The following is a 26,036-nucleotide window of genomic DNA, read 5'->3' on the forward strand; positions in this document are numbered from 1 at the left end:
TATCTATCTCTGCCTTAAATACATCCACAGACTTGGCCTCCACAGCCGTCTGTGCCAAAGAATTCCACAGATTTACCATGCTCAGACTAAATAAATCTCTCCTCATCTCCTTCCTAAAAGAATGTCCTTTAATTCTGATGCTATGACCCGTGGTCCTAGCCTCTCCCACTAGTGGAAACATCCCCTCCATATCCACTCTATCCAAGCCTTTAATCTGTACGTTTCAATGAGGGGCCCCCCATTAAAAACATAGAAACATAGAAAATAGGTGCAGGAGGAGGCCATTCGGCCCTTCGAGCCAGCGATCATGGCTGATCGCCCCCTATCAATAACCCGTGCCTGCCTTCTCCCCATATCCCTCGACTCCACTAGCCCCTAGAGCTCTATCTAACTCTCCCTTAAATCCATCCAGTGACTTGGCCTCCACTGCCCTCTGTGGCAGGGAATTCCATATATTCACAACTCTCTGGGTGAAAACATTTTTTCTCACCTCAGTCTTAAATGACCTCCCCTTTATTCTAAGACTGTGGCCCCTGGTTCTGGACTCGCCCAACAGCGGGAACATTTTTCCTGCATCTGGCTTGTCCAGTCCTTTTATAATTGGTCAGCCATGATCATATTAATGATCAGCCATGATCACAATGAATGGCGGTGCAGGCTCGAAGGGCCGAATGGCCTATTCCTGCACCTATTTTCTATGTTTCTATATGTTTCTATAAGATCTCCCCTCATCCTTCTAAACTCCAGTGAATACAAGCCTAGTCTTTTCAATCTTTCCTCATATGACAGTCCCGCCATCCCAGGGATCAATCTCGTGAACCTATGCTGCACTGCCACAATCGCAAGGATGTCCTTCCTCAAATTAGGAGACCAAACTGTACGCAATACTGCAGATGTGGTCTCACCAGAGCCCTATACAACTGCGGAAGAGTGCAGTGTTCGTCCAAACTCCAGCGAGTACAGGCCCAGTGCCGACAAACGCTCGTCATAGGTTAACCTACTGGTTCCTGGGGTCATTCTTGTAAACCTCCGCAGAACCCTCTCCAGGGCCAGCAAACCCTTCCTCAGATATGGTGCCCTAAAATTGCTCACAATATTCCAAATGTCGGGCGCCTGTCCAGCGTCTTATAGATCCCGACTCCCCCGCCCCCTCCACAATCCTTTCCACTCGTCACTTCAATTACACGTTTCATGTATTTTGTGTTTCAGGACTGTGGGCTGATCAATTTCCCTCCGGGGATAAATAAAATTCTATCGTGTCGTATCGTATCGACTTTAAGTACACCCATGTAATCAATTAACTCTAATGGTAAAGCTGAACAAAAAACGCAATCTCTCCCTGAAATGTTGTATTAGCTTGCAGTAGAGTGTGTTTGCCTCAGCTTGTTTGCAGGGAATTATCATCCAATCCCATTTCCTAGTTGCACTTAAAACAAGGCAGTGAAAATCTCAAAATCCCCTTGACACACACACTTCCTTCAGATGCTTGGATAGAGTGGATGTGGAGTGTACGTCTCCACTAGTGGGAGAAGCCACAACTAAAGGCGGACACACAACGCTGGAGTAACTCAACGGGACAGGCGGTGTCTCTGGAGAGAAGGAATGGGTGGCGTTTCAGGTCATCACCCTTTCTTCAGTCTGAGAGTCGGGGGGGGGGGGGGGGGGGGAGACAGAGGCACAGAGATATGGAAGGGTAAGGTGTGAAAACGAGGGATCAAAGGGTGGGGGGGGGGGGCGAGGACCTAGGAGAATGCAGAATAGACAGACCCCCGGGATAAAAGGACGTACCTTTAGAAAGGGGACAAGGAGAAATTTCTTAAGTCAAAGGGCGGAGAATCTGGTCTGTGGAATTCTCTGCCTCAGTGGGCGGTGGAGGCAGGTTCCCTGGATGCTTGCAAGAGAGAGCTAGATAGGGCTCTTAAAGATAGCAGAGTCAGGGGATATGGGGAGAAGGCAGGAACGGGGTACTGATTGTGGATGATCAGCCATGATCACATTGAATGGTGGTGCTGGCTCGAAGGGCCGAATGGCCTACTCCTGCACCTATTGTCTATAATCTGTGGAATTCATTGCCACAGACGGCCAAGTCAATGGGTATTGCTAAAGTGGAGATTGATGGATTCTTGATTCGTACGGGTGTCAGGGGCTATGGGGAGAAGACAGGAGAATGGGATCGAGAGGGAAAGATAGATCAGCTGTGATTGGGTGTGTGCTCGACCTGTCCCAACGTCGGCGTTCCAACCATCCCAACCAGAGGGCCATCCATAACGTCAAATACGCAGGGTCAGGGCCCCGACCATGGGTGAACAGTGGAGGAGGATGGGACTGTCTGAACTCTATTGCCTTCCATCACAGTGAAGAATGCTGTGGTGGATGTCTGTGTTGAATTACGTTGTGTGTTGTGTCCTTTTATAATTGTAACGCTGCATTGTAAATTACATTTCACCGCACCTAATGGCGCATGTGACAAAATACATTTGAACTTGAGCTTCAACTTGAATAGTAGACTTGATGGGCCGAATGGCCAGATTCTGCTCCTATGATTTAAAGTGACGAGGAGGAAATGGAATAGAGCGATGCATCAGTCAGCGCCACGCTGCACGTGACACACGTTGACACAGCGCTCTGTCATTGTGGAGCCTTGTTTTGGCTACATCAACGATTAGAACCATTATTAAAAATTGCAGATAAGATAACAGATTCTGCCATGACGACCTCACAGTGATCAACAAACAAGGTGACTCATTCCAAGAGAAGAAGAAATTGGAAGATACGCCGTACTCGAGAGATACAGCACGGAAACCGGCCTATCGGCCCAGCGAGTCCACGCCGACCAGCGATCCCCGTACACTAGCGCTATCCTACACACGAGGAACAATGCCATTTTTTTTTTTACCAAAGCCAAATAACCTACAGACCTAAAGTGGCGTTAGAGATAGAGGCGGGAACAGGCCCATTGGCGCTCCGAGTCCACGCCGACCAGCGATCACCACGTACTCCAGCACTACCCGACACACGAGGGATAATTTACAATTGTTACCAAAGACTAGCGACCTACAAACCTGTACGTCTTTGGAGTGTGGGAGGAAACCGGAGCACCTGGAGAAAACCCACACAGTCACAGGGAGAAAGTGCAAACTCCGTACAGGCGGTCGAATCTGAGGGGGGTCTGTAGAAGCCAAAATATCACCTATCCTTTTTCTCCAGAGATTCTGCCTGACCCACTAAGTTACTCCAGCATTTTGTGTTAACCTTCGCTATACCTTAATGAACCCGTGATTCGTAGAAATAACCTGACAAATAAGAATCTTATATATTGAGTTTAGAGTTTGGAGATAGAGCATGGAAACAGGCCCTTCGGCCCGTCATGTCCATGCCAACTACACTGGCTGGACGTTATTCCATTTTCCCAACCACTTCTTATACACCAGGGGCCAATTTACAGAGGGTCAATTAACCTACAAACTCACACGTCTTTGTGATGTGGGAGGAAACCGGAGCACCCGGAGGAAACCCATGCGGTCACAGGGAGAACGTGCAAACTCCACACCGACTGCAGCTGAGGTCAGGATTGAACTTGGGTCTCCGGCGCTGTGAGGCAGCAGCTCTACCTGCTGCACCACTGTGCTGCCCCTAAATGATTTTCTTCGATTTCTCCGATAGACACAAAATGCTGGAGTAACTCAGCGGGACAGGCAGCCCCTCTGGAGAGGAATGGGTGACGTTTCGGGTCGAGACCCTTCTTCAGACCGATGTCAGGAGCCTTTGGTTTCTCAGTTCAGTTCAGTTTAGTTTATTGTCACGTGTACCGAGGTACTTTGTTGCGTGCTAACCAGTCAGCGGAAAACAAGACATGGTTACAATCGAGCCATTTGCAGTGTACAGGTACAGGATGAGGGAATAACGTTTAGTGCAGATAAGATAACAGTCTGCCATGACGGCCTCACAGTGATCAACAAAGAAGGTGACTCATTCCAAGAGCGATCTTTTTTTTTTGAAGAATTTGGAAGATACGCCTTACTCGAGAGATACAGCATGGAAACCGGCCTATCGGCCCGGCGAGTCCACGCCGACCAGCGATCCCCGTACACTAGCGCTATCCTACACACGAGGAACAATGCCATTTTTTTTTTAACCAAAGCCAAATAACCTACAAACCTAAAGTGGCGTTAGAGATAGAGGCGGGAACAGGCCCATTGGCGCTCCGAGTCCGCGCCGACCAGCGATCACCACGTACTCCAGCACTAACCTACACACGAGGGATAATTTACACAAGCAAGTTAACCTACAAACCTGTAGTCTTTGGAGTGTGGGAGGAAACCGGAGCACCTGGAGAAAACCCACACGGTCCCATAGAAACATGGAAAATAGGTGCAGGAGTAGGCCATTTCGGCCCTTCGAGCCTGCACCGCCATTCACTATGATCATGGCTGATCATCCAACAGTATCCTGTACCTGCCTTCTCTCCATACCCCCTGATCCCTTTAGCCACAAGGGCCACATCTAACTCCCTCTTAAAATATAGCCAATGAACTGGCCTCAACTACCTTCTGTGGCAGGGAGTTCCACAGATTCACCACTCTCTGTGTGAAAAATGTTTTTCTCATCTCGGTCCTAAAAGATTTCCCCCTTATCCTTAAACGGTGACCCCTAGTTCTGGACTTCCCCAACATCAGGAACAATCTTCCTGCATCTAGCCTGTCCAACCCCTTAAGAATTAAGAATCACGGGGAGAACGTGCAAACTCCGCACAGACAGCACCCGTGGTCAGGATCGAACCCGGGTCTCCGGTGCAGTCAGGGAGCAACTCGACCGCTGTGCCACTGTTACAATTGGGTGGATGACAAGACATGGGTGTAATGAGTCTAAGGGTCCCCAATGAGTTAGATGGCAGATAAGACACAAAATGCTGGAGTAACTCAGCGGGACAGACAGCATCTCTGGAGAAAAATAATAGGTGACGTTTCGGGTCGGGACCCTTCTTCAGACTGAGAGTGAAGGGAGAGGGGAAACCAGAGGTATGAACAAATCAGAGGTGGCACCGATGACTGGGGAACAGTGGAGCCCACAATGGTCCATTGTTGGCCGTGGAACAGGTGAAAATGAATGGATACAGGATCATGCGATAGGAGTAGCTTTAGACCATTCGGCCCATCAAGTCGCTACTCCGCCATTCGATCATGGCTGATCTATCCCTCCCTCCTAACTCCATTCTCCTGCCTTCTCCCCATAACCCCTGATATATGGATGTGAACAGTGGAACTAGCAGGACAACTAGGGTGGGGGAAGGAGACGGAGAGAGAGGGAAAGCAAGGGCTACTTGAAGTTAGAGAAGTCAATGTGCATACCGCTGGGGTGTAAACTACCCAAGCGAAAAATGAGGTGCTGTTCCTCCAATTTGCGCTGGGCCTCACTCTGACAATGGAGGAGGCCCAGGACAGAAAGGTCAGTGTGGGAATGGGAGGGGGAGTTGAAGCGTTTGGCAACCGGGAGATCGTGCAGGCCATGGCGGACTGAGCGTAGGTACGATCGCGACTGTGCTCTCGTTGGTTCAATGTAGCCCCAGACCACAAAGGAAGGCAGCAGCTCACCGCCAGGTTCTCAAGGACAATTAGGTGGTGAACCTGTGGTATTCATCGCCACAGAAGGCTGTGGAGGCCAAGTCAGTGGGTATTTTTAAGGCACAGATAAATAGATTCTTGATTACTACAGGTCAGGGGTTATGGGGAGAAGGCAGGAGAGTGGAGTTATAGGAGGGAGAGATAGATCAGCCATGATCTATTCTTTTTTTTTTTTTTTTAATTTTATTTTATTTTCACTATTTTCTCTCTCAACTTTCTTCATTTACTCGTTCTCTTTCTTCACACACTATATATTTCACATCTTTCTATCCTTTACTATCTAACTTCTTTTTCTTATTCTCATCTTTTTTCAATGTAACAAAAAAAAAAAAAAAAAGTTGTACATAAAATGTATTATGAAAATATATATTAGGCACTTTGGTGCCATATGACTGTACTTACTTCTAATAAAATTTAAAAAAAAAAAAAAAAAAAAAAGATCAGCCATGATCGAATGGTGGAGCGGACTTGATGGGCCGAATGGCCTCATTCTGCTTCTATAATTACAGGTCCCCTATCTATTTTCGGGCAATTGGTGGTGATTTAAAAACCCCCCCCCCCCTGCCCCCCCCCCCCCCCCCACCACAACGACCGGGGCTCTGGAACTCCCCCCCAGCCAGAGCCGGGGGCAGGTTCGTTCCTGTATCCGACTTCCGAGGCCGGTATCACTGCCCCCCCTCTCAAGGCCGTGACCTCTGCGGGTCCGGCAAAACGGATAACCCAGAACGACTCTGGAACCAAGGGTGCCGGAAAATCGGGTGGTGGGGGACGTGTATTCCCAAATCGAGAGTTTCAATCAAAAATGTATTCTGCACTTAAATCCATGAAGTTATAAAAGTGCGTAAAATAGAGTAATTTTCATAAGCTTATAAGGAGCAGAATTAGGCCATTCGGCCCATCGAGTCGATTCAATCGTGGCTGATCTGTCTTCCCCCTCTCAACCCCATTCTCCTCATAACCCCCAACACCCGTACTAATCAAGAATCTGTCAATTTCCGCCTTAAAAAAACCCCCCAACAAATAATGGCCTCCACCGCCATCTGCGGCAATGAATTCCACAGATTCACCACCCTCATTAAAGAGATGGGGTGCAAGCAGAAGCCTCCACGTGGAGTAGCCCGGGCAATGCTGACGACACAAACGGTACCACAGTGACTGACTGAAGTAGCCAATCCTGCAACCGACCATCATTGACCGACCGGATTGACGTGATATAGAAGATGGGGCCCTACACGAGGAAGAAGAATTAAAGAGATTTCTCCTCAACTCCTTGCTAAAGGTACATACATCCGTTTATTCTTATGCCCCTGTCCCACTTAGGAAACCTGAACGGAAACCTCTGGAGACTTTGCGCCCTACCCAAGGTTTCCGTGCGGTTCCCGGAGGTTTTTGTTAGTCTCCCTACCTGCTTCCACTACCTGCAACCTCCGGCAACTACCTGCAACCTCCAGCAACCGCCTGCAACCTCCGGCAACCACCTGCAACCTCCGGGAACCGCACGGAAACCTTGGGTTGGGCGCAAAGTCTCCAGAAGCTTCTGTTTTTAGGTTTCCTAAGTGGGACAGGGGCAGGAAGATTGTTCCCGATGTTGGGGGAAGTCCAGGACAAGGGGTCACAGCTTAAGGATAAGGGGGAAATCCTTTAAACCGAGATGAGAAGGACTTTTTTCACACAGAGAGTGGTGAATCTGTGGAATTCTCTGCCACAGAGGGTAGTTGAGGCCAGTTCATTGGCTATATTTAAGAGGGAGTTAGATGTGGCCCTTGTGGCTAAGGGGATCAGGGGGTATGGAGAGGAGGCAGGTACGGGATACTGAGTTGGATGATCAGCCATGATCATATTGAATGGCGGTGCAGGCTCGAAGGGCCGAATGGCCTACTCCTGCACCTAATTTCTATGTTTCTATGTTTCTATAATGGCTATGGCCTCTGGTCCACTAGTGGAAACATCCTCTCCACGTCCACTCTGACCGGGTCTTTCAATATTTGGTGGATTTTCTCCACGTAAACTTTGACACCAGTAATAATCAAGAACATGTCAACCTCCGCCATAAAAACTCCCTATAAATGAATTTTAATGAACAATAAAAAAAAGAAACTGAAAGAGGAGCACTTATAAACACACATACTGGTGGATAGTTTGGTTTGCAAATAATGAGGCATCTCTCGATGCATTCACTGCGAAATAGACTGTGTTTCTAAGAACGCTGTACATGCATATCTTTAATGTGGTTATGTATACTTTGCTTTAAACTAACATAACTGCTGATGGATGAACTATGTGGTCGATTAAACATCCTGTCGCTAATTACTGCTAAAGATAACTATCCTACCTATTTACGATACGCAGAATTTTATTTATCTCAGGAGGGAATTTGATCTGGAAACAATCACAAACCACACAAAGTACATGAAACATGAACTTAAAGTGACGAGTGGAAGGGCTTGGGAGATGTGCAAAGATTGAGAGAGGGGAGTCAGTCTCAGTCTACCCCACGACAGAAGGGGGAGGAGTTGTACAGTTTGATAGCCACGGGAAAGAAGGATCTCCTGTGGCGTTCTGTGCTGCATCTTGGTGGAACCAGTCTGTTGCTGAAGGTGCTCCTCAGGTTGACCAGTGTGTCACGGAGGGGGTGAGCTGTATTGTCCAGGATGCTCCGCAGTTTGAGGAGCATCCTCCCCTCCAAGATCATCTCCAGTGAATCCAACTCCGCCCCCAGGACGGAGCCGGCCGTCCTGATGAGTTTGTTGATCCTGTTGGAGTCCCTGGCCTTCGCCCTGCTGCCCCAGCGCACGGCAGCGAAGAAGATGGCGCTGGCCACCACCGATTGGTAGAACATCTGCAGCATCTTACTGCAGATGTTGAAACATAGAAACATCGAAACATAGAAAATAGGTGCAGGAGTAGGCCATTCGGCCCTTCGAGCCTGCACCGTCATTCAATATGATCATGGCTGATCATCCCCAATCAGTACCCCGTACCTGCCTTCTCTCCATACCCCCTGATCCCTTTAGCCACAAGGGCCACATCTAACTCCCTCTTAAAAAAAGACAATGAACTGTGGCCTCAACTACCTTCTGTGGCAGGGAATTCCACAGATTCACCACTCTCTGTGTGAAAAATGTTTTTCTCATCTCGGTCCTAAAAGATTTCCCCCTTATCCTTAAACTGTGACCCCTTGTCCTGGACTTCCCCAAGTGGAGCCTTCTCAAAAAGGCTTTTAGGTATTTATTACACCCAATAAATATTAGTCAAGATGAATCGAGGTTTCGAGAAGCAAGAGCAGGGGTAGAGTTGCTGCCTTACAGCACCAGAGACCCGGGTTCAATCCCGACTACTGGTGCTGTCTGTACGAAGTTTGTACGTGTGGGTTTCCAGTTTCCCCCCCACATTCCAAAGACGTACAGGTTTGCAGGTTAATTGGTGTGATGTAATTGTAAACCGTCCTTAGTTGGTGTCGGACAATGTTGGCGCGCGGGGATCGCTGGTCGGCGCGGACTCGCTGGGCTTGTTTCCGGGCAGTATTTCTAAACTAAACTAAAGGTACTTCAGGCGAAGGGTCTGAAGAAGAGGCTCAACCCAAAAAGTTTCTTATAGAAACTTACAAAATTCTTAAGGGGTTGGACAGGCTAGATGCAGGAAGATTGTTCCCGATGTTGGGGAAGTCCAGGACAAGGGGTCACAGCTTAAGGATAAGGGGGAAATCCTTTAAAACCGAGATGAGGAGAACTTTTTTCACACAGAGAGTGGTGAATCTCTGGAACTCTCTGCCACAGAGGGTAGTTGAGGCCAGTTCATTGGCTATATTTAAGAGGGAGTTAGATGTGGCCCTTGTGGCCAAGGGGATCAGAGGGTATGGAGAGAAGGCAGGTACGGGATACTGAGTTGGATGATCAGCCATGATCATATTAAATGGCAGTGCAGGCTCGAAGGGCCGAATGGCCTACTCCTGCACCTAATTTCTATGTTTCTATGTCACCCATTCCTTCTCTCCAGAGATGCTGCCTGTCCCGCTGAGTTACTCCAGCTCTTAGTGTCCATCTTTGAATTAAACCAACATCTGCAGTTCCTTCCTAAACTAAACGCACTGTGTATATATGGAATGAGCTGCCAGGATATGTTGTGGGGGGGGGGGGGGGGGGGGGGTTACAAATGAGGATGCTTAAAATACATCTGTTCAGGTACAAGGATGGGAAAGGTTTAGAGGGATGTGAGCCAAACCTGGTCAGCATAGACAAGATGGGCCAAAGGGCCTATGTCTGCAATGTAGGGTTAAGCTTCTAGAAGGACTGTAACCAGCAGCAGACACCTCTAGAGAAATACATAGAAAATACATAGGAGAAAAAAAAGGTGCAGGAGTAGGCCATTCGGCCCTTCCAGCCAGCACCGCCATTCAAGTTGTCATGTGTCCCAGATAGGACAATTAAATTCTTGCTTTGCTTCAGCACAACAGAATATAGAAGGCATGAACCAAATCAGTACCCCGCTCCTGCTTTCTCCCCCTATCCCTCGACTCCATTAGCCCGAAGAGCTAGATCCAACTCTCTCTTGAAAACAACAACTAGAAAAAAAGGACGACAGGAAATATACAGACAACCAAAGATGGAAACAAAATGTTTCCTTACCGACAGCACCACGCCAAAGCCTTGCCCTAAGATGGACACAGGGTGCTGGAGTAACTCAGAGGGTCAGGCAGCAACTCTGGATTCTCGGGGGGGGGGGGGGGGGGGGGGGGGGGGGGGAAAGAAAGGAAAGAAAAAAATAGGACAATTCTGGGCCAAACAACAGAGGACTTCATGCAAGGAGGTTCCCAGATAGGCTGACTGAGAGCCATAGAGAGCCGTACATCGATGCAAACTGTGGAACTGGTAAACGGGCTTTTAGTAAGGTGTGCGCTTGGAGAAACGTGGGGAGGGGAGTGTCTGTAGAAGTTACCCGAAATTAGATATTTCAATAGTGTTTCGACCCAAAACGTTGCCCATTTCCCATTTCCTTTGCTCCATAGATGCTGCCGCACCCGCTGAGTTTCTCCAGCATTTTTGTTTGTCTACTTTCGATTTTCCAGCATCTGCAGTAAACTTCTTTAACAAAACTCAATATTCATACCACTGGGCTGTAAGCTGCCCAAGCAAAATACGAGGTGCTGTTCCTCCAATTTGTGCTGGGCCTCACTCCGACAATGGAGGCAGCCCAGGACAGAAAGGTCAGTGTGGGAATGGGAAAGGGGAGTTAAAATGGTTAGCAACCGGGAGATTCATTTAGTTTGGAGATACAGTAGGAAAGCATGCCCTTCGGCCCATCGAGCCCACACTGACCAGCACATTAAAACAATCCCACACTGGGGACGATGTTTACATTTATATCGCTGCGCCACCCAGCAGGGGTTTGAGCAACAGTTTTGTTTGGCACAGTGAATAATGTTATTGGTTAGTTTGGATGCACCGAGACCTCCTCTACCGCATCCATTGTCCCAGATGTGGGCTCCTGTACATTGGCAAAACCAGGCGTAGTCTCACCGAACGTCTCGCCGAACATTTCTGCTCTGTCCGCCGAGGCCCACTGGATAGGGTGGCACGGTGGCACAGCGGTAGAGTTGCTGCCTTAAGGGCCTGTCCCACTTAGGCACCATTTGCCTACGAGAATCCCCAAAATCCTGGGCGCGTCACTGCCTACGTCACCACGTCTCACCACACACGCGTCACTACGCATAAATTATGTCGCGTAAATGACGCGCAAATAACGCCCAAGTGGGACAGGCCCTTTTACAGCACTCGCAGCACCAGAAACCCAGGTTCGATCCTGACTACGGGTGCTGTCCGCGCGGAGTCGTACGTTCCCCCCGTGTCCTGCCTGGGTTTTCTCCGAGAACTTCGGTTTCCTCCCACGCTCCAAAGACGTCCAGGTTTGTAGATTAATTGTCTTCCGCAAATTGTCCCTCGTGAGTAGGACAGAACTAGCGTATGGAGGGATCGCCGGTCGGCTTGGACCAAGGGCCTGTTTCCGCGCTGTATCTCTAAACTAAACCAAACATTCTAAAGTTCAGATTTTATTGAAAACACGCAACTTAAATATAAAAGTGCGACGCACAGCCACGGCAGTTTGATTTAGTTTTGAGATACAATGTAAAAACAGGCCACTCGGCCCTCCGAGTCCGTGCCAACCAGTCATCCCTGCACACTAACACTATCCTACACACACTCATAGGAACAATTTACACTCATACCAAGTTACCACGGTGTGAGCTCGCCTCTACAAGACGGAAAATGGTTCAAAGGGATTTATAACCATATAAACCATATAACCATATAACAATTACAGCACGGAAACAGGCCATCTCGGCCCTACAAGTCCGTGCCGAACAACTTTTTTTCCCTTAGTCCCACCTGCCTGCACTCATACCATAACCTTCCATTCCCTTCTCATCCATATGCTTATCCAATTTATTTTTAAATGATACCAACGAACCTGCCTCCACCACTTCCACTGGAAGCTCATTCCACACCGCTACCACTCTCTGACTAAAGAAGTTCCCCCTCATGTTACCCCTAAACTTCTGTCCCTTATCGAATGTAAAATATACTTTTCAATTTGCCCCAAAACACTGCTGAAAGATTCGCAGATTCCTGTTTTGTTTTTTTTTTTACAGAGTATTCAGTGGGGTAGAGAAGACAGTATTAGATTCTTAGAAACGAGGAACGACAGATAATCCCAAAGTGCTGGAATAACTCAGCAGGCCAAGCAGCATATCTGGAGGACATGGATAGATGAAGTTTCGGGTCAGGTCTCTTGTGAGCAATTTTGGGCACCACATCTGAGTTATTCCAGCATTTTGAGTCTATCTTTGGTATCAACCAGCATCTGCAGTTTCGTGTTGTTTCAGGGAATCCCAGATGGTGGTTTACAAATTCATGCTAATCATTACTTATTTCTATTATTTATGCATCTCGCTTTCAGGGTAATCTACCTATCACTATTTGGCTGACTAGCGGTTGAACTGAAAATATCAGAGTTGCGCATTTTAAATGTAATTTACAAGTAAACAAGTAAAATATAGATTGCCCAGTTAAAGATTTAATAGTAATTTAATAGAAAAATAGCTCTCACTACAAAGTCAATTGGATCGCCGGACAAACCCATTTTGGCACATACTACTGTATTTTGAGAGCAAACAGTCGGAAACAAATGAATTGTGATTTTGCCAAAATTCACAAGTCCTGTGACAGATTGAATTATATGTAGAAAGATGCTTCTATTTAACGAGGACATGTGTCCCAGTCTGCTTGAGTTGATCATTGTTGCACATCTCTTTGACCTCGGCCGCGGAAATTATTCAACAGACGTGTGGGGAACCGGGTGGGAGCGGGCTACCGGTGGGGCACGAGGGCGAGGAGAGGAGCAACGGCTGGCCGGACGAAAGCAAACAGTTTCCATTGACGCCAGGCCAATTAAACCACAAACCTGCACGCCTTCGGAGTGCGGGAGGAAACCGAAGATCTCGGAGAGAAACACACACTGTCACGGGGAGAACGTGCAAACTCCGCACAGAGAGCATCCACAGTCGGTATCGAACGCGGGTCTCTGGCGCTGTAAGGCAGCAACTCTACCGCTGCGCCAACGTATGCAAAAATTTGGCTGTACCTCGGTACATGTGCTAATGAAGAACCATTCAACCCCAAGGTTGAATTCCTGACAGCCCATTGATCAATGGCATCTTATTTGTATTGATCCCAGCTTATACTTTATTAGGATTAACTTCCTTTGGTGAATTCAGTGGGGAGGAGGGAAAGAACAAACAAAATCACACGCTGATCGCACCACATTTTAGGTTAATATGTCAAGAAAATAGGAAATCACTGCACTAAGATGTCAAGGTTGTCAATAGGCAAAACACATTTCACATCTTCCAAAATCCTTCAAAACCTAACATGGACAACAGACAAAATGTAGACGGCAAATGCTGGTTCACACCAAATACAGACACAAGATGCTGGAGTAAAAGGCATGTCCCACTCACGCGACCTTTACAGGCGACTGCCGGCACCCGTGACAGGTCACCAAAATTTTCGACATGTTGAAAATTCAGCGGCAACCAGAAAGACGCTACGACTCTTTGGCGACCTCTAAACGACCATCGGAGACCTCTCACGACCACACAGCCTCTACTCCTATGGCCGTCAGACGTCTCCAAAGAGTCGTAGCGTTTTTGTTCTGGTCACTGCTGAATTTTCAACGTTGAACATTTTGGCGACCTATCACAGGTGCCAGCGGTCGCCTGTAAAGGTCGCGTAAGTGGGACTGACCCTTTACATAGAAACATAGAAATTAGGTGCAGGAGTAGGCCATTCGGCCCTTCGAGCCTGCACCGCCATTCAATATGATCATGGCTGATCATCCAACTCAGTATCCCGTACCTGCCTTCTCTCCATACCCTCTGATCCCCTTAGCCACAAGGGCCACATCTAACTCCCTCTTAAATATAGCCAATTAACTGGCCTCGACTACCCTCTGTGGCAGAGAGTTCCAGAGATTCACCACTCTCTGTGTGAAAAAAGTTCTTCTCATCGCGGTTTTAAAGGATTTCCCCCCTTATCCTTAAGCTGTGACCCCCTTGTCCTGGACTTCCCCAACATCGGGAGCAATCTTCCTGCATCTAACCTGTCCAACCCCTTAAGAATTTTGTAAGTTTCTATAAGATCCCCTCTCAATCTCCTAAATGCTAGAGAGTACAAGCCGAGTCTATCCAGTCTTTCTTCATAAGACAGTCCTGACATCCCAGGAATCAGTCTGGTGAACCGTCTCTGCACTCCCTCTATGGCATTAATGTCCTTCCTCAGATTTGGAGACCAAAACTGTACGCAATACTCCAGGTGTGGTCTCACCAAGACCCTGTACAACTGCAGTAGAACCTCCCTGCTCCTATACTCCTTACTCAGTGGGACAGGCAGCATCTCTAGAGAGAAGGAATGGGCAACGTTTCGGGTTGAGACCCTTCTTCAGACTGAGAGTCAGGGGAGAGGGAGTCTGAAGAGATAGGGAAGGGTAAGGTGTGAAGGTGATGATCGAGGAAATGTAGAATGGTTCATTGTTAGCTGGGGCAAGGTGACAACAGGGTGGAAGATTGCAACCTTCACGTGGTCCACCCTGTTTCACTCGACGTGCACAATAGAACAAGTTGTCCAACAACTTTAGGCTGTGCACGCCACACGAAAGAAGAAGAAGAAGGTGACAATGAGGCATACAATCAGTAACTCAGCAGGTCAGGCAGCATCTCTGGAGAAAAGGAACAGGTGATGTTTCGGGTCGAGACCCTGGGTCAGAGGAGAGAGAAATAGACGGTGATGTAGAGAGAGAGAGAGAGATATAGAACAAATGAACAAAAGATATGCAAAAAACTAACGATGATAAAGGAAACAGGCCATTGTTAGCTGTGGGCTAGGTGAAAACGTGTTGCAGCCAATGAGACTCAATAAGACAAGTTTGAAACTAGCATGCCTAGGGTGGGGGAGGGATGGAGGGAGAGGGGATGCAAGCGTTATTTGAAGTGAGAGAAATCAATGTTCATACCACTGGGCTGCAAGCTGCCCAAGGGAAATATGAGATGCTGTTCCTCTAAATTGCGCTGGGCCCCACTCTGACAATGGAAGAGGCCCAGGACAGAACGTGTGGGAATGGGCAGAAACCGGGAGATCACATAGCCTCTGACAGTGGTACCCGATACACAGAGAGACACAGAGAGACACAGAGAGACACAGAGAGACACACACACAGACACACACACAGACACACACACACAGACACACACACAGACACACACACAGACACACACACAGACACACACACAGACACACACACAGACACACACACAGACACACACACAGACACACACAGACACACACAGACACATTCACACACACAAAGTGCTGGAGTGTATCTGATGAACAGCACTCATTCCTAAATGCGGCAATCAACTACAAGGCATTTACATACAACATTTTAAAGCTCAGATATTTTTCTTATAACATCCAGGCAGCAAAGTACGCAGACTTGTGTCCTTCCTTCAGAAAAAGCAAATGACTTGAAATGCATCTTTACGTAATATTCAATTTTAATATTTTAAGCAGGAACGTGTGGGTAGGAACTGCAGATAGACAGAAAATACTGGAGTAACTTAGCGGGACAGGCAGCATCTCTGGATAGAAGGATTGGGTGATGTTTCGGGTCGAGACCCTTTTTCAGTCTCAATCCGAAACGTCACCCACTCCTTCTCTCCACAGAGATGCTGCCGGTCCCGCTGAGTTACTACCCAGTGGTATGAATATTGATTCCTCCAACTTTCATTGTCCTCCAGCATTTTGTGTCTATCTACAGTACAAACCACAGCATCTGCAGTTCCTTCCTACACATAGCAGGTCAGGCAGTAACGCCTTCCATTTCACTGCATTCCCTCACTCTTCTCCCTCTGCCCCCCCCCCCCCCCCACCAACCTAGTCATCCTACTATTTCCACTGTTTGCATCCCTCTCGTTGTCACCTCTTCCCCAGCCAACAATGGTCCATTGTGGGCTCCAACCTTCCTTGGTCATCTGTGGCCTGCCTGCTTTGTTCTGTCCTTTCCCCCAACTCCATTTCCCCCACCCACCCCCCTCCTCCTCCTCTCCGCGCTACTTTCAGTCTGAAGAAGGGTCCCGACCCGAACATCACCCATCCTTTTTCTCCGCAGATGCTGCCTGTCCCGCTGTGTTACTCCAGCACTTTGTTATTTTACTTTGAAACATAGAAAATAGGTGTGGGAGGCCATTCTGCCCATTCGAGCCAGCACCGCCATTCATTGTGATCATGGCTGATCGTCCCCCATCAATAACCCGTGCTAATGGTGCAAAATTCTGGGAGCAGATTAAAAACAAAACGCTCCGAGTGCTAGCTTTGTCTGGAAAACCGAAACACTGAAAAATGCAAAGCTTTTAAGGAAGATGGGACACAAAATGTCAAGAGTACCTCAGCGGGACAGGCAGCATCTCTGGAGAGAAGGAGTGGGTGAGGCTTCGGGTCGAGACCCTTCTTCAGACTGAGAGTCAGGGGAGAGGGAGAGACAGAGATATGGAAGTGCAAGGTGTGAAAATGAGACATCAAAGGGGACGCGGTTCACAAGAGAAATGTAGGTTTTAAGGAACCCAGGTATCAAGGAGACCACACCAAACAAGGCAGTAATGCAAGATCAATAAATAGACGTCCTAATGATAAACATTGAGGCCGCACCTCAGCCACCAGAAGCCAAAAATACTGCTTGCACTGTACAACATTTCTCACGCTTCCTTCTCTATGTATCTCCCTCTCCCCTGACTCTCAGTCTGAAGAAGGGTCTCGACCCGAAACGCCACCCCTTCCTTCTCTCCAGAGATGCTGCCCCGTCCCGCTGAGTTACTCCAGCATTTTACGCGTTTGCCTTCAGTTTAAACCAGCGTTTGTCTGCACTTCCTCCCTGCACACTGTGCCAACCGGTTTCTTCACGTCGTTAATGCCATGCAGCCCATGCCAAAACACAACCAGCAAGTTCAACCTCCACCACCTTCCCCCAGCCAGAGCCTCAAGACAACTCGATTACACATCTGAAGACTAGACACACACACAAACGCTGGAGCAACTCGGCGGGTCAGGCAGCATCTCTGTGGAGAGAAGGGCGAATAAATAGGTGACGTTTCGGGTCGAGGCACTTGTAAATTAAATATCTGCTCAGCTTTCCAGCCAGTTTGCGTGCGACCAGAATATTATGGTGTGTAGACCAAAACTAGCCAGGAAACAACTATTGGGATTTTTCTTCACCCCCCCTTTCCCTGCACTCTGTCATAATAAGTCTATATCACACCATCTGATGCATACCACACTTTGGCTGTCCTTGAAACAGCATTGATGTATAGATTGATAGAGAGGGAGAGAGAATGGACAATAAAATGATACAGTACAGTATTGTACTTTCGCCTCGTCTGTTCGACAGCGTGGAGCTAGCTATCTTCGAACCTGTCACCGCATCCCCCGTGTTGTATCTTCGGCTTAGCATTGATACATATATTATGTATGGGGTTTCTTTTTTAAATAACAAAACAAATCACTCAAAGATAGAAACACAATCTCACTGTTTTTGATTTACCGTGAATTAGCTTCAAAGAACAGCTGGGGTAAAAAAACACACACACACACACACAAACATGCACTGATACAATTTTTGTTTTTTAAAACAAAAAAGAAAAAAAAAACTAATGTTCTTACATCAATCAGACTGGAGACGGTAGGCGTATTCCAGAGACCGGGTTGGATGTGTGTCTCAGTCTGTGTCCCTCGGATTCTAGTCATCTCTCTTCATTGTTGTAATGTAGACACTTTTTTTTTTAACTTCCTTACAAAGCACTCCCTTTCCCCCTCCCTCCCTCTCTCAAATCAAATAAAAACAGGCGAAATAATAAAAGGACATTAAAAAAAATGAGAAAGGGTGGCTTCCTTCTCGTCTCCAGTGTAAAAATGCAGCAAGATTGGAAAAGAAGGGAGACAAGAGGCAGAGGGGAAGAGGCAGCGAGGCTGGCAGGCAACACCGCCGGGCCAGGAGCTCGCAATCCCGGGCTGGAAGCCTCGATAGAGCCGGGGAGGGGAGGGAGGGAGGGGGGAGGGAGGAGTATTACAACCGGCTGTTTCTGAGTCGGGGAGGAAACAGCAAAGAAAAGGGTTTGCTTTTCTCTTTTTTGCCAAAAGCAAACTAAAGAAGAAAGAGAGAGAAGGGGTGGGGGAGAGAGAGAAAGAGAGGGGGGGAAGAGAAGCGCTGCTGCTGTTGTTGCTGCTGCTGTTGCTGCTGCTGTTATTGCTGCTGTTATTGCTGCTGCTGCTGCTACGCGTGCATTACCAAGGTTAATTCAATCCCCTCTCCCTCTCTCTCTCTCTCTCTCTCTATAAACTCCTCCTGGTCGCTGCGAAGCTTGCAGGCAGAAATGGGAAGTGGAACAAAAAGGCCAATTGGATGGCCGGCATGTGATCTTTGTTAGCTGGGGGAATACGGACGTCACGTCTTTGCTTTGCAAGGATCAATGGGTATGTATGTAGCTGAGGTGCATGATCTTGAAGCCATGAAGCAAGCGCTGTACCAATAATTCACCGACTGCTATAATCATATCTCAGTGAACACCACCAACACACAACGCTAATGATAATGCTGAGAATGCAGCAAGATTTTATTTATTTATTGTGCACAGTTCTCGTTTTGCAAATATTTTTTTAAATTCTCAATAAAGTTTATTAGAATTTTTTTATTAAAAACCATTCCAGTTAATGGTTTTTTTTTACAGCCAACTTATTGAATGGGAGGAACAATGATTAGACGCCTTTTTTTTTGCTTGGGGAAAATTGAGGAATATTAGAAACCTGGAAAATAGGTGCAGGGGTAGGCCATTCGGCCCTTCAATATGATCATGGCTGATCATCCAAAATCAGTACCCCGTACCTGCTTTCTTCCCATATCCCTTGATTCTGTTAGCTCTCTCTTGAATACATCCAGTGAATTGGCCTCCACTGCCTTCTGTGGCAGAGAATTCCACGGATTCACAACTCTCTGGGTGAAAAAGGTTTTCCTCATCTCTGTCCTAAATGGCCTACCCCTTATTCTTAAACTGTGACCCCTGGTTCTGGACTCCCCCAACATGGGGGACATCTTTCTTGCAGATATTAAACATCTGGTCCTGTGAGGCTGCTTTTGCTATAGAGGGAATCCCCCCCACCCCATTTCTGTTGTGTTTTTTGAACCAACATCATTCAAGGATCCAATCCCTCCTCGAGATGAACATAGAGAACATAGACACAGAGTGCTGGAGTAACTCTGCTCCAGAACCAGGGGCCACAGTTTAAGAGTAAGGAGTAAGCCATTTAGAACGGAGACGAGGAAACACTTTTTCTCACAGATAGTGGTGAGTCTGTGGAATTCTCTGCCTCAGAGGGCGGTGGAGGCAGGTTCTCTGGATGCTTTCAAGAGAGAGTTAGATAGGGCTCTAAAAAAATAGTGGAGTCAGGGGATATGGGGAGAAGGCAGGAACGGGGTACTGATTGTGGATGATCAGCCATGATCACATTGAATGGCGGTGCTGGCTCGAAGGGCCGAAAGGCCTACTCCTGCACATATTGTCTATTGTCTAACTCAGCGGGGCAGGCAGCATCCCAGGAATCTCAAGACCCGACCCGAAACGTCACCAGTTCCTTCTCTCCAGAGATGCTGCCTGTCCCGCTGAGTTACACCAGCATTTTGTGTCTACCTGCAGTTCCTTCCTGAACATAGAACAGTACTGGAGGGGAAAAAAAAATAGCGTGCGGAAACAAAGAACTGCAAATGCCGGTTTACACCAAAGATAGACACAAAGTGCTGGAGTAACACAGCGGGTCGGGCAGCACCTCTGGAGAAAAAGGAATAGGTGACGTTTCGGGTCGGGACCCTTCCTCCATTGCCAGAGTGAGGCTGCACACAAATTGGAGGAACAGCACCTCGTATTTCACTTGGGCTGCTTGCAACCCAGCGGTATGAATATTGAATTACCTAGTATCTAACATCCAATTTTAAGTCTGAAGAAGGATCTTGACCTGAAACGTCACCTACTCCTTCTCTCCAGAGATGCTGCCTGGCCCGCTGAGTTACTCCTGCTTTTTGTGGCTGTCTGCTAATTCTAGGTAACTTCTTCGAACACACGCCTTTCACCTCTGCCGTTGCATCCTCCCTCCAATAGCAGGAAGGACATTCTTGCTATTGAGGGAATGCAGTGTAGGTTCACCATAATAATTCCCGGGATGGCGGAACTTGACAATAGACTAACATATGAGGAAAGATTGGGTCGACTGGGCTTGTATTCACCGGAATTTAGAAGGATGAGAGGTATTCTTATAGAAACATATACGATTCTTAAGGTTCACAACTCTCCGGGTGTAAAAGGTTTCCCTCATCTCAGTCCTAAATGGCCTACCCCTTATTCTTAAACTGTGTGACCCCTGGTTCTGGACTCCCCCAACATGGGGAACATCTTTCCTGCAGATATTTAAGATCTGGTCCTGTGAGGTTGCTTTTGCTAATGTGCTATAGAGTCTGAAGAAGGGCTTCGACCCAAAACGTTGCCTAATTCCTTCGCTCCATAGATGCTGCCTCACCTGCTGAGTTTCTCCAGCATTTTTGTCTACCTTCGATTTTCCAGCATCTGCAGTTCCTTCTTATACAATTCTTAAGAGATTGGAAGAGGCTAGATGCAGGAACAAATTTCCCCATGTTGGGGGAGTCCAGAACCAGGGGTCACACAGTTTAAGAATAAGGGGTCGGCCATTTAGGACCGAGATGAGGAAATTTTTTTTTCACCCAGAGAGTTGTGAATCTGTGCAATTCTTGCCACAGAAGGCAGTGGAGGCCAATTCACTGGATGTTTTCAAGAGAGAGTTAGATAGAGCTCTTAGGGCTAAAAGAATCAAGGGATATGGGGAGAAAGCAGGAACGGATTACTGATTTTGGATGATCAGCCATGATCATATTGAATGGCGGTGCTGGCTCGCAGGGCTGAATGGCCTCCTCCTGCACCTGTTGTCTATGTTTCTATGTCTATGTTGAACCCTAGTTGATTTACCAGTTCGACAGTTCTCTACATTGTTTATCTTGAGCTCACACCTTCCATAGCCAACGATGGACTTGCCGAGCACCGCCCTGCCTGAGATCATTTGTGGCCGGCCCAGAATAGTCCACGCCTCCCGCCCTTCACTTCCCCTCCCCCCCCACCCCATACATTCAGTCAGAAGAAAGGTCCCGACCCGAAACACCGTCCATCCTTTTTCACCAGAGATGCTGCCTGACCCACTGAGTAACTCCAGCACTTTGTGTCTTTTTTGTCTAAACCAGCATCTGCAGTTCCTTGTTCCTACATACGACAGTACAGCACAGGGACAGAACCTTCGGCCCACGATATCTGTTCCATACATGACGCCAGGTTAAACTAATCTCTGTCTGTACGTGATTCATATACCTCCATTCCCCACATTTCCATTTGCCTATCTAAAAGCCTCTTAAGACGACACCATCGCATCTGCCCCCACCACTGGCCCAGTTTCAGACACCCGCTACTCACTGTAAAAAAAACTCAACTCCTGTCAAGTTCATGTTATCGGAACAGAATTAGGCCATTCGGCCCATCGAGTCTGCTCCGCCATTAAATCGTGGCTGATCTATCTTTCCCTCTCAACCCCATTCTCCTGCCTTCTCCCCAAAACCTTTAATTCAGGGGGATAGAAACATAGAAACATAGAAATTAGGTGCAGGAGTAGGCCATTCGGCCCTTCGAGCCTGCACCGCCATTCAATATGATCATGGCTGATCATCCAACTCAGTATCCCGTACCTGCCTTCTCTCCATACCCCCTGATCCCCTTAGCCACAAGGGCCACATCTAACTCCCTCTTAAATATAGCCAATGAAGTGGCCTCAACTACCCTCTGTGGCAGAGAGTTCCAGAGATTCACCACTCTCTGCGTGAAAAAAGTTCTTCTCATCTCGGTTTTAAAGGATTTCCCCTTTATCCTTAAGCTGTGACCCCTCGTCCTGATCAGCCATGATCACATTGAATGGCGGTGCTGGCTCGAAGGGCCAAATGGCCTCCTCCTGCACCTATTGTCTATTGTCTATTGTCTAACTCGGTAGGTCACGGTGGCACAGCGGTAGAGTTGCTGCCTTCCAGCAAATGCAGCGCCAGAGACCTGGGTTCGATCCTGACTACATCTGCTGTCTGTAAGGAGTTTGTACGTTCTTCAATGACCTGCGTGGGTTTTCTCCGAGATCTTCGGTTTCCTCCCACACTCCAAAGACGCACAGGGTTGTAAGTTAATTGGCCTGGTAAATGTGAAAATTGGCCCTAGTTGGTGTAGGATAGTGTTAATGAGCGGGGATCGCTGGACGGCACGGACCCGGTGGGCCGAAGGGCCTGTTTCCGCGCTCTATCTCTAAACTAAACTAAACTAAACTAAAGGCAGCAGGGAATATGGGACGCCAGTAGCTTGAAAGGGAATATAGGGACAAAAATACTAATATAGACACAAAATACTGGAGTAACTCAGCGGGACAGGCAGCATCTCTGGAGAGAAGGAATGGGTGATGTTTCAGCTGGAGACCATTCTTTAGACTGAGATTCGGGGGAGAGGGAAACAAGAGATATGGAAGGGTAAGGTGTGAAAACGAGAGATCAAAGGGGCAGAAGTTCAAGGAAAATGTAGAATAGATCATTGTTAGCTCGGGGAAGTTGACAACGAGGCACACAAAGTAAAATTTGATCAGGAGGACGGTCAAACTAGTTGGAGAACTAGGATGGGGGAGGGATGGAGAGAGAGGAAAAGCAAGGGCTACTTGAAGTTAGAGAAGTCAATGTTCATACCACTGGGGTGTAAGCTGTTTCTCCCAATTTGCCAGGCTCCGGCTGAGACAATAGACAGTAGACAATAGGTGCAGGAGTAGGCCATTTGGCCCTTCAAGCCAGCTGATCTATCTTCCCTCTCAACCGCCATTCAATGTGATCATGGCTGATCATCCCCAATCAGTACCCCGTTCCTGCCTTCTCCCCATATCCCCTGACCCCTGTTTTTAAGAGCCCTATATAGCTCGCTCTTGAAAGCATCCAGAGAACCTGCCTCCACCGCCCTCTGAGGCAGAGGATTCCACAGACTCACCACTCTGTGTGGAAAAAGTGTTTCCTCGTCTCCGTTCTAAATATGGGGAGAAGGCAGGAACGGGGTACTGATTGGGGATGATCAGCCATGATCACATTGAATGGCAGTGCTGGCTCGAAGGGCTGAATGGCCTACTCCTGCACCCCATTGTCAATTTGGATTTTTAAATGGTACTTTTAACCAGGGCTGTGAAGTCGATACCCAAAACACCCAACTCCGACTCCTTGATTTCTTGTGTATCCAACTCAGACTCCGACCCCTAGGTATAATAATTCTAAATCTGCTATGATGACATTACACAAGATGGCATTTCATAAGAACTACATGAGTCATCAGGCTGCATTTTTATCCCATGTCCTTAAAGTTTTGAGTTCAATCGTTGCAGCTATGCTATTGTGGCTTTTTTATTGTTTATTCTTGAAAAAAAAAACATAATTCATTGTGCTAAAAGGAAAAAAAAAAATTACATATAAGATTATGACCAAATTAAAATTCCATGGAATTAAATAAAAATGTTCATTCTCTCGGATGGAAAGAAATCATATTGAATGGCGGTGCTGGCTCGAAGGGCCGAATGGCCTACTCCTGCACCTATTTTCTATGTTTCTATGTTTAAGAAGCGGGATTTTTTTTCCGATTTACGTAGTCTCTGAAATTCATGTTGAGGTCGTAGTCGGGACATTTTTACTGACTCCATCAGTACCAAAATTGCTCCGATACCGACTCGACGACTCTGACTCCACAACCCTGCTCTTAACATTAGTTTAGCTGCAGGCTGCAAAACTAATCTTGCTGTTTCAATAAGCAACTGTTACTTTCAACTGCAATTACATCCCAATGTTTCACCTGTTCTATATTTCACCCTGATGTTTATATTCCCCCCCTCCAGACCAGCTATAATTTAAATAAACTGTCTCTTATGTAACGTGACCTTTTAAAAGTTTTCCTCAAATGCTGTTGTTGACTTTATAATCATTACATCTTCAATGGTTCAATTCAAATTCACAAACCAAACTCTCTTGTTAAAGCCTCCTCCCGTTGATGTTGTCCAGGGACCCCGACAGTTCTTTCAGGTCAGGCAGAGGTTCACTTGCACCTCCTCCAACCTCATCTACTGTATCCGTTGTTCAAGATGTGGACTCTTATACATCAGCGAGATCAAACACAGACTGTGCGATCGTTTCGCTGAACACCTTTGCTCAGTCCGCCTGAACCTACCTTATCTCCCGGTTGCTGGACACCTGAATTCTCCTTCCCATTCCCACACTGACCTTTCTGTCCTAAGCCTCCTCCATTGTCAGAGTGAGGTTAAACGCAAATTGGAGGAACAGCATCTCATTATTTCGCTTGCCCAGTGGTATGAATATTGAATGTTTAAGAAGGAACTGATTCCTGGGATGTCAGGATATGAAGAAAGACTGGATAGACTCGGCTTGTACTCGCTAGAATTTAGAAGATTGAGGGGGGATCTTATAGAAACTTACAAAATTCTTAAGGGGTTGGACAGGCTAGATGCAGGAAGATTGTTCCCGATGTTGGGAAAGTCCAGAACAAGGGGTCACAGGTTAAGGATAAAGGGGAAATCTTTTAGGACCGAGATGAGAAAAACATTTTTCACGCAGAGAGTGGTGAATCTCTGGAATTCTCTGCCACAGAAGGTAGTTGAGGCCAGTTCATTGGCTATATTTAAGAGGGAGTTAGATGTGGCCCTTGTGGCTAAAGGGATCAGGGGGTATGGAGAGAAGGCAGGTACAGGATACTGAGTTGGATGATCAAATGGCCTACTCCTGCACCTATTTTCTATGTTTCTATGTTTCTATGAACTGCAGATGCTGGAAAATCAAAGGTAGATAAAAATGCTGGAGAAACTCAGTGGGTGAGGCAGCATCTATGGAGCGAAGGAAATAGGCAACGTTTCGGATCAGAGTCTGAAGAAGGGTTTCGACCTGAAACGTCGCCTATTTCCTTTGCTCCATAGATGCTGCCTCACCCGCTGAGTTTCTCCAGCATTTTTGTCTACCTGGTATAAATATTGATTTCTCTAACTTCTGGTAGCCCCGGCATTCCCTCTCTCTCTCTCTCTCTCTCTCTCTCTCTCTCTATCCCTCCCCCACCCAAGTCGCACCAGCTTCTCATTATCATCCAACAAACAGCTAACAATGGCCTGTTTCCTTTATCATTGTTATTTTTTTGCATATCTTTCATTCGTTGTTCTTTATCTCTCTACATCACCGTCTATATCTCTCACTATCCTTTTCCCTAACTAGTCTGAAGAAGGGTCTGGACCCGAAACATCACCCATTCCTTCTCTTCAGAGATGCTGCCTGTCCTGCTGAGTTACCCCAGCATTTTGTGTCTATCTTCTCTTATTAAATAGTAATCGCAAAGCGTTTCATCATCCCATTGTTTCCTGTTCTCCAGCTTAAATAATGTGGTTATGGAGCTGTGGAATTCTCTGCCTCAGAAGGCAGTGGAGGCCAATTCTCTGGATGCTTTCAAAAGAGAGTTAGATAGAGCTCTTAAAGATAGGGATATGGGGAGAAGGCAGGAACGGGGTACTGATTGTAGATGATCAGCTATGATTACTGTGAATGAGCCCTAGTGAGACCACACCTGGAGTATTGTGTGCAGTTTTAGTCCCCTAATTTGTGGAAGGACATTCTTGCTATTGAGGGAGTGCAGCGTAGGTTTACAAGGTTAATTCC

General features: G+C 47.2%; 1 protein-coding gene across 6 annotated transcripts in view; it reads right to left on the reverse strand.

Annotated features, from left to right (window-relative positions):
• Positions 1 to 18,436, reverse strand: part of LOC129699284 (1-phosphatidylinositol 4,5-bisphosphate phosphodiesterase beta-4) — a 524,489-nt gene extending 506,053 nt beyond the window's left edge. For 4 of the 6 annotated variants that reach the window (XM_055638946.1, XM_055638943.1, XM_055638941.1 and 1 more), the window contains exon 1: positions 17,885 to 18,436. The gene's annotated coding sequence lies outside the window, so the exon portion shown is untranslated. The remainder of the gene's footprint in view (positions 1 to 17,884) is intronic. The other 2 variants (XM_055638947.1, XM_055638945.1) reach the window with 1 other exon arrangement.
• Positions 18,437 to 26,036: the final 7,600 nt, after the last annotated feature.

Source organism: Leucoraja erinacea, chromosome 8 (assembly GCF_028641065.1).
Source record: "Leucoraja erinacea ecotype New England chromosome 8, Leri_hhj_1, whole genome shotgun sequence".
Taxonomy (NCBI): Eukaryota; Metazoa; Chordata; class Chondrichthyes; order Rajiformes; family Rajidae; genus Leucoraja; species Leucoraja erinaceus.